Genomic DNA, 9,263 nt, shown 5'->3' with positions numbered 1-9,263 from the left:
AATAAGTTTAGTCATTGTTTGTTTGCTGATGATTGTTCTTACTATCATATGCTACATTTTTTTTCCTGTTTTGCATACACACATCATTTTGAAAAGAAACGTACTTTATGTGATGTTTAGTCGGGATTGTTGGTTGAGAAATGAATTACTTGGTGGTTTTTATTATCTTGTTGTTCTAATTAAACACTTAAAATTAAAAACTATTCACTATTTGAGAGATTGGAAGTGGAAATTTATTCGGTGGTTGCTTTTGTTTCAATGCTTGTGCGTGATTCAAACAGTTGGGTTTCTTTTAGGTGGTCCTATTTCTCCACATCTTTTTTTTTTTTTTAATTTGCAGGGAAACTTTGACTTGTTAATGGTTAACAAAACTAAAACAAGTGTGGTTTCCTATTACTATAAAATTAGTAGATCTAGTAATAAGTTTAGTCATTGTTTGTTTGCTGATGATTGTCTTTTCTTTTCTTTTCTTTTCTTTTTCTTTTTTTTTTTTAATGAGTAAATATTTCACTAATAAAAAAAAAAAATGAAGCTGCCTGAGTACCATCGAATGTGTAGGCAGAGCTACAAACTGTAAAAAAAGTTAAGAAAAATAAGAAATAAAAAGTACTACGTGAAGACCTACTACAATGCATTGTGGGGGGTGGCACAGACTTCACCTGGAAACGTATATGGAAAGTTTGTCTGGTTGAGGGTGGCTTTCCTTTCTTGGTGCATGGCATTGGGGAGGGTATTGACTGTGGACAATTTGAGGAAGCTGTCAATCTAGTTTTTATTTATTTTGAATTGGATTTCTTAATCAACACCTGCTAAGGTTATTAAACTTTTTTTTTTAAAAAGCTAGGGTTATTAAACTTTTTTTTTAAAAAAAAAAACTAGGGTTATTAAACTATTAATAATATATTTAATATTAAAAAATAAATATATTAATATATAAAGAGTATGTAGTGAGGTGCAATACTTTTTTATTATAAAACTGCAAACTATATTATGTCATGTGGTGTGGTGCACTGTTACTTGCGGTGCGGTTTGGTGAACACCGCTACTTTAAAGAAAATGAATTGACTGCAAATAAGTTGGTCACAGTTTCCTGCTAATGGTTTATTTGTTAAACTTGAAAGTTAGTTAAAGTAATCTATAAATTTAAAATACATTGTATAAATAAAAAAAAAATTCAAAAAATTAAAATGACTCTTCTAAGTCTACTGGTTAAAATTGCATCATGCTTTATGCACTCTCACACCAGCCCAACTATTCTTCTTGCACCTATAAGTTCACTCTTGCTCCTATTTCCCTTGTAAACATATCAAGCATATTTTCATTACAGGCACACTCTCTCTCTCTCAATAGCACACATTATCATGGATATGCATACGGAGATAAGAGACTTCATGGTGACTGTGAGCAAGGAAGAGGTGGTGGTGGTAGCACAATTTCCAAATCAAGGGCATTGGCTACCACTATCTAATTCGATTTTCTAGCTACTGAGTTATGCATGTATATACAAGCATTTTTTTATTAGAAAAAGCTACATCTGCTTTGCTAGCATGGCACAAAGCTCATACTAACTCAACTATATAACCATCGAGTTTTTTAGCAACTTGCTTATAGGGTTACCGTGTTTTATATGAAAATCGAGCCTTATATTATTGAGTTTCAAAACAGGGATATATCTCTATATAGTTTGAGAAAAAAAGCAAAATGTTGAAAATTTTTTGGGAAAAAGACAAAACTCCATTTTGGCCTTCAAAGATTCCAAAAGTTTGGCATAATATATATATAATGACCCAGGGCGGCTCAACAACTTTGGAACCTTAGGCAAAAAATTTAAGTGAAATCTTTTTTATATTTAAATAGTAATTAAATAATATTAATTAAAAATTTTTATTCTTATTTAAAAATCTATTTTTTATTTTTATTTATTACGTGATTTAATACATTAGTATTACTAAAATATAAACAAGTTGATATAATATCATCAATTATTAATCGGTATAATAACTAATAATAATTGATAAAGTAAAAACTTGCATAACAAAATATATATATATATATATATTAATTTGAGAGAGTATACATTGGGTGTGGCCCGTGTGGGTGGATTAGTGAGTTTGTGGCTTTGCTGGATTAGGGAGTTGAGAGGGTATACATTGGCAGGGGAGGTATGGGGAAACACAAGACTGAAACTACGAATGAAATTGGGATTTAACCATAAAATCTGAACCATGTAGTAATAGTCATTAGTTTCAAACTATATTTTTTACTAACATCTCGAGTCTAAGAGACTCGATTTAGGAGCTATAAATCGAGTTTTTGAGGGTCGATTTTTATGTTTAGATCCGGTCTGAGTTGGCATTTTGTCCACGTGGCGTCCACATGGAAATCGAGTCTTTAAGACTCGATTTACAAGCCTATATATAATATCTCCACAACGCAGCAAATCAGAAATAAGAATCAGAGCCCAAAAAAAAAAAAAAAAAAAAAAAAGCTGAAGAAGAAAAGAAAGCCCCAGGCAGCGGCGAGGCCAGGCCGGCGCGAGCCCAGGCCAGCGCGTGGTGCGAGCCCAGGCTGCGCGCGTGGCGCGAGCCCAGGCTGCGCGCGAGGCGCGAGCCTAGGCCGCGCGCGAGGCGCGAGGCGCGAGCCCAGGCCGGCGCGAGCCCAGGCCGGCACGAGCCCAGGCCGCGCGGCCTCTTTCTCTCTGAACTGATCTTTCTCTCTCTCAGATCTGGTCTTTCTCTCTCTCTCTCTCTCTCTCTTCTCTGATCTGGTGAGCTCGCGCGGCCTCTTTCTCTCCCTCAGATCTGGTCTTTCTCTCTCTCTCTTCTCTGATCTGCTGAGGTGAGGCGCGTCTGAGACTTAAAATTTTTTGAAATATTTTTGGTTTAGAAATCGAGTCTTTGGGGCTCGATTTCCACTTGGTCTACCACGTGAAAAAAAATGCCACATCAACCCATAAAAATCGAGTCTCAAAAATTCGATTTATAGGCCCAAAATCGACTCTCTTAGGCTCGAGATGCTACTATCTTATATACTTTCTAAACCGGGTCAACTAACTATAAAGTTTGATATTTATGCTTAGTTACCCGGATTCCCCAACCTACCGTATTTAGAGACCATGCCGAGGGATTTCATTGATGTCGTGTGGGAACTTAAGCTCAAGAAGCCTGAGCTTGACTGGGAGTTTTTTGCAATCACGGCATGGAGTCTGTGGAGTAATAGAAACTCAGTTTGCCACGGAGGAAAGTGCAAAGAAGCCGTGTTGATAGCTCGAGAAGCGACTGCATATGCGAAGGAGGTCAGACAAACCAACGAGACTCAGGGGCCCCTCACAGCCAGGTGGACAAACTTGGACTCCTCCTAGAAGGGGGTGTTATAAGGTCAATGTTGATGGGGCGGTGTTCGAAGAAATGGGCTGCTGTGGGGTGGGAGTAGTCATCAGAAACGAGGAGGGGCAGATAATGGGGGCGATGAGTAGGAGGTTGGACTTGCCGTTGAAAGCGCTGGAAAGGGAAGCTAAAGCTGTGGAGGAGGGCATCATCCTTGCAAGGGATCTTAGTTTAAGGAACATCACTGTGGAAAGTGATGCTCAGGTTGTGGTAAAAGCCTTTCAAGCACAGGACCATGCATCGAGCTCCATTCATAAGGTGATTGAAGGAACAAAAATGGAACTCTGTGGTTTTGACTCTTGGGAAGTAAACCACATCTATAGAACAAAAAATTCTGCAGCACATCTCATGGCAAAGCATGCCAAGTTTATTTTTGACTGTGTATGGGTGGAAGATACTCCACCAGTTATTACCAATCAAATTCTGTATGATGTAGCTTAGCTGAGCATTACCTCAGTTTAATGAAGTTTCATATTATCTTTGTTATAAAAAAAAAAAAAAAATTGTTTTCCACTTTTTTAGATTATAAAATATTATATACTCAACAACCGTGCCCGTGCAGTGCTAAGTCCTGTCACTTTATCAGTATCAAGCTTTGTACAGTGTGTATTGTCACTGTGCAGTGGCATCAGTGCTGTGGAGTGTGAGCAGATTTTGCAAGTGTAAGAGCAAACTGAGCGTGTTGGCCTTGTCCTGTCAATCAAGTAGATTAAAAAACTTAACTTAGAATGAATGACTAAGCATATAGAAAAGATCAAGATTCATGACGAAGAAAAGAAAAGAAAGTATATAGATAGTGAGGCAGAGAGACAGAAAGATGGGGGAATTTTTGTTTTGATTTAGAAATTTATAATCTTTATTTTAATATATTTCAAAATAATTATGTTGTATTGTTAATAAATTAGTAAAAATGTAAAAGTTACCTTTTAAGTTTTACTATTTATTATTTCAATCTTGTAAATTTAAATCTTTTAAATTTAACTTTTATTATTTCAGTCTTTAAGTTTTATTTTTTCTCAATTTAGTTCTCTGTTAACCGGTCGTTAGTTGTTGTCATTATTATTTTTTTCTACTCTTTTCACTTTTCAGTTTTCACCTACAGCTCTTTTTAAAAATAAAAATAAAATAAAATAAAAAATCACCTACAGCTTCTGCGTCAGTTTTATGTTTGAGCCTAAACCGGGTCTAATTTTCATATAGCAAAAAAGCGGAGGAAATAGGTAACTATTTTTTTTTCTGTAACTATCTAGTTAGTTGGCCCGGTTTGCAAACTATATAATTTAGTAACATCTCGAGTGTCAGAGACTCGAATTCTGCGGTCATACCTCGACTCTTTGAGGCTCGGTTTTTTGGTTTGACGTGGCCTGACGCCACGTGGATGACACATAGATCTCGAGTCTCAGAAACTCGATTTTCGTATGTCCACTATTTATGTCCAGTCCCATCTGGTCATGTCACTGCAGTCTGAGTGTTCACGTTTTTGCCTGGTCTGACAGTCTGATGTTCAAGTTTGTTTTTGTTAAATTTAGCTGGCCTGAACCATGTTTGTTTACTTTATTCTTTGCCTGGTCACATCTTAAGCCCGTGACTTCTTTATGTCACTTGGCTGAAGCTCCAACAGGAATTGCTTCTCTCTCAACTCATCCTCTCTTACTCTGCATTACTCCTCTCTCAACTCTCATACTCATTCTATAGAGCAAAACAATACTTCCCTCTTAACTCTCATACAAACTGATCATTGTAGTCTCCCTCTCTCCCTCTCACTCTCATACAATCCAGTAGTACATTTGCACATCCTCATGTCAGGTAAGGGTCTCCTCACTCTCTAGTTGGTTGTTTAATGTATGTATAACTGCTTTAGAAAGTGTTGCTTGTATTGAATTTGTCATGACATTTCCTAATAAAAATATTTGTTCGTAGTAACCAGTTAAATATATATATATATATATATATATTTATGTAGCACTTTATATATATAATTGTTTTTTTTTTTTTGGGTAATATCTAATGATTCACAAATTTTTAGATATGTTCTCATAAATCATAAATGCACATATTTTAGCGATTTTCAAGGCTTTTAACAAACTTAGAAAAAATAAATCAATTTTTCAAAATATTTTTGGTAGAAAAGGAGTAATTTTTGGAAAATATTTTCTACAAAAGCAAATTTATGTATTAGAGTTGTAGAGATGATAAAGAACTAGGTCTATTAAAGGCGTACGTATTTTCAGAGTTTATACACAGAACAAGATGATAGATTTATCATTCATTCAAAACATGAAAAATTAGTGAAAGAGTATTGCATACAGATAAAGAATAAAGTGATACAAGGCTCATGGCCATCCTTGCATGAGTAGGTCCATCCAATATATATTGCATGATGCATCAACATGCACAATTGCACATTCAATTACCACACCAACCAGGCAACAAAGCCTGAGTCGATATCATGGACCAGTGTACCAAATCAAGCTAATGATTTTACAGGCTCTTTAACTGATAACATTTCCTTGCAATGCGTTCTAGGAATTGACAACCAAGACACGGAAGGCCTTATATTCAATCAATTTGTGGAGTTGGGACTTGGGAGCATAACCCAAGGAAGTGCCAAAAAATCAAAGTCTCATGCCCCCTTTTTGTTTTGTAACATTTTAGCCATTAGTATGTTGCATTATTTTTCCTTTTCTAATAGATTGATTAATCTTATTTATCGGTTTCCTCCTACATGTTATGCATTATCATGTTTAAAAAAGCATTGATAATTATACATTCACGCATTATCATGTTTGAAAAGGCATTGATCATTACACATTCACCCATGGCACTCATATTAGTCCATGTATAATAGCATAATGGATAAATTTTGCACATCCAACTCCAAAAATGACCCACATCAACCATGCAAACTTGTGTAAATTTAGATTGTTACTACAATAACTGTGTATATATTTATTCACACACATACAATATTAAAAAAATTGATATATAATTTTTTTTAATAAATGTAATGTAATATAAATGATCTGGTATGAATATTGTTGAAAGTGGTTATGTAAAATATAAAAAGTAAATTTTTATGCTAAAATAGACAAAAATATTTGTATGAGCTGATGCAAATGCTTTAAGACTCATGTGTTAAATGTATATGTAGGGTCTGTTTTTGTAGCCCAAGCCCAAAGGATATGGGTTAAAGGCCCAACGAACCCAGAACAATGAATTTGTAGAGAGTGGGCGAAAGAGCTGGGCTGGTTATGAAGTAGGCAATGGTGGGCTAGATTACTTGCAGTGAGGATAACATGAAATAATGCTCAAATAACTCCATGAATGAATGTCCGAAGAGGTGTTTTATTAAATGAACAGTGATCACAACATTCAGAGCTATAGTAGAGCTTTTCTCTCTCTTTTTCTCTCTTTTTTTCCCGGTCCCCTATTATCAGGGACCCTTCTTCTTTATATAGCATCCTCTCCTATCATGTCCATCGTCCACTTGTTCTTCATCTGCGTACCTACTCAAGTGCATGTCACGTCATATGCTTACTTTAGTTCTTTGTGAGTGGCGGTAGCCGAGGTTACACTGTTCAGGGGTCTTCTCCACATAAATGCGGCCAAAAAAGCTGTTGTAGTGCATTAAATGCGGTGGTAGCAGCTTTTTCTTTAGATATTTTTTAGTTCTGATCATCTTCGGATCCACCCAGGACCTATCATTACCGTTGGGATTGTTAGGAAGATTAGTTGGACCTTCCACACGTTCGTTTAATCGAGGCTCTTCGTAGCCGAGGAGCAAGACGTCTTCGGACCAATGGTGACCTCTTCGAACGACACTCCCCCTCTGCTTCTGGGCTTCCTGCTTTAGATGGGCCGCCCCAACCACCTATTGATCCTCGAAAATACAATAGTCCTTAACAGGGGGTTCCGGGCCCATTAAGTAGCTTTGGGCTTTTTCCCCCCACAGTATATATTATTAAAAAAAATGTGAACATCTTATATGAAAGTGAGTGTACAAGAACAATTTCCCTTTTTCTAAAAAAAAAAAAAAAAAAAAAGAAAAGGTTTTATAGGAAAAGAAAAAAAGCAATTAATTCTTTTTATGGTTTTTTATATTTCCCGTAAAAATTTGGCCAAAACTTTTCTAAAATAAATTACTAACAATTGCCTTAAAGACACTCATTAATAAAATTCAAAAAATATTTTGCAATTGAACAATTTCAACTGCTAACTGGAAGCTTTATTTTATTTTATTTTATTTTTTCTTTGAGATAAACTGGAAGCTAGTTACCCCAAAAAAAAAAATGCTATTACATTCAAAGCTTAGTGGGAAACAGCAATAATTTTCATCTTACCTTTAATCTCATTTTCATCCAATATATTTTTTAATAACTAATTAAACTAAAAACAAAGAAAATAAAGATATTTTGTTTTTGCTTTTCCTTAAAAGGCCTTTATCAGAAAACCTGATGACATCTTCAATACGATAAATGTAGGCCCATTCGTAATGCAGCAGAAGTTGATTGGGAATTTAAGTCCACACGTGAAATCAGAAAGCAACGGGACTTCAAAAGTAGCCCACGTTTCCTGATTGCCATCCACTTCCTAACCTTGTTGCTCTTCTTCACCATCAAGCTCTCCCTATTCACCTACCTGTAATGTCCACATTTTGTTCCCCAAAATATTCAGAACCTTTGGTGACCCATAGTTATACTTTAGCACTATGAATTTTCCTTGTAAGTTCCATGATAGAACTCAGAAACCCCCCCCCCCCCCCACCAAAAAAAAAGTGTAATTTATCATAATTTATCACAATGAGACACACCAGGTCTTCAAATTTTAGAACAATAGTGTGTAATTTAATATAGTAGCAAAACATGTGGTCCTGAGGCTTCAAACTTTTGCTGAGGTTGCTTCTGTCTAATCCAATCAAGCAAAAAACACCATAGATATTCTTGACAAGCTATGATGGAAAAGGAAAAGTGACAATGGGTATTGGAATTTTTCCCCTTGATAAAGCTCCTTTGATGGCCTTGCTTTCCCAAAAGATCACCACTGACAACCCTGTGCAACAACTTGCTTAAGTGCAATTTATCTAATAGTGTTCAAATTTTGTAACTTTCTGCCTATGAATCTGCAATTGTACATCACATAATTCACCAATATTTTCTAGTGAAATTTCAATTTACCAAAGCGATCGATGTGACTAAAAAGAAACCTGATGATAGTGAGTGGACAGCGATCCATTGCAAAAGTTTAAAATAGCAAATCGATGAAGCCTAAAGGTGACAATTTGATGATTTCTTCTCCCTTTTTCTTTTTGGACAAAGAGATAAAAACACAAGTAAGCCAAAAAGAAAGATGATGATCAATAAAAATTCCTTATTAATTGCTTTATATATATATATATATACACACACCATCATCTTTCTTTTTTACATCGTCAAATTTAGTTGACAGAAGAATAATAGAATGCATTCAAAAAAAGACTTACCAAAGATCAATTTTAAATTACCTAGGAGTTTCGTGCACTGATTTAGGTTTGTGGCATATTAAGGTTAGGTACTTTTATTTATTTATTTATATATAAATTCAACTGTTACAATAATGAGGAAGACGAGATTTGAATCAGGATCGTTTTCTATGAAAATGTTAAAAAATACAAGTTGAACTACAAAACTCTTGATGGGACTACTTAATACAGTTGTTTTCTATGACGGTAGAATGACATAAGATCAATTCCTAATCCGAACTTTAATACCTACCACATACCATTCACCTATTACACTATCCTTATCTTCATCAAACAGAATATCTATCTCAAATTCTCAACCTAATCCCACCTCTTTCTCATCCGAGAGCTTAAGCTATATTTTTCAAATTGAATTTTTT

This window comes from Quercus suber, unplaced genomic scaffold (genome assembly GCF_002906115.3).
Source record: "Quercus suber isolate HL8 unplaced genomic scaffold, Cork oak 2.0 scaffold_198, whole genome shotgun sequence".
Lineage (NCBI taxonomy): Eukaryota > Viridiplantae > Streptophyta > Magnoliopsida > Fagales > Fagaceae > Quercus > Quercus suber.
Note: the sequence above shows the minus strand (reverse complement) of the source record.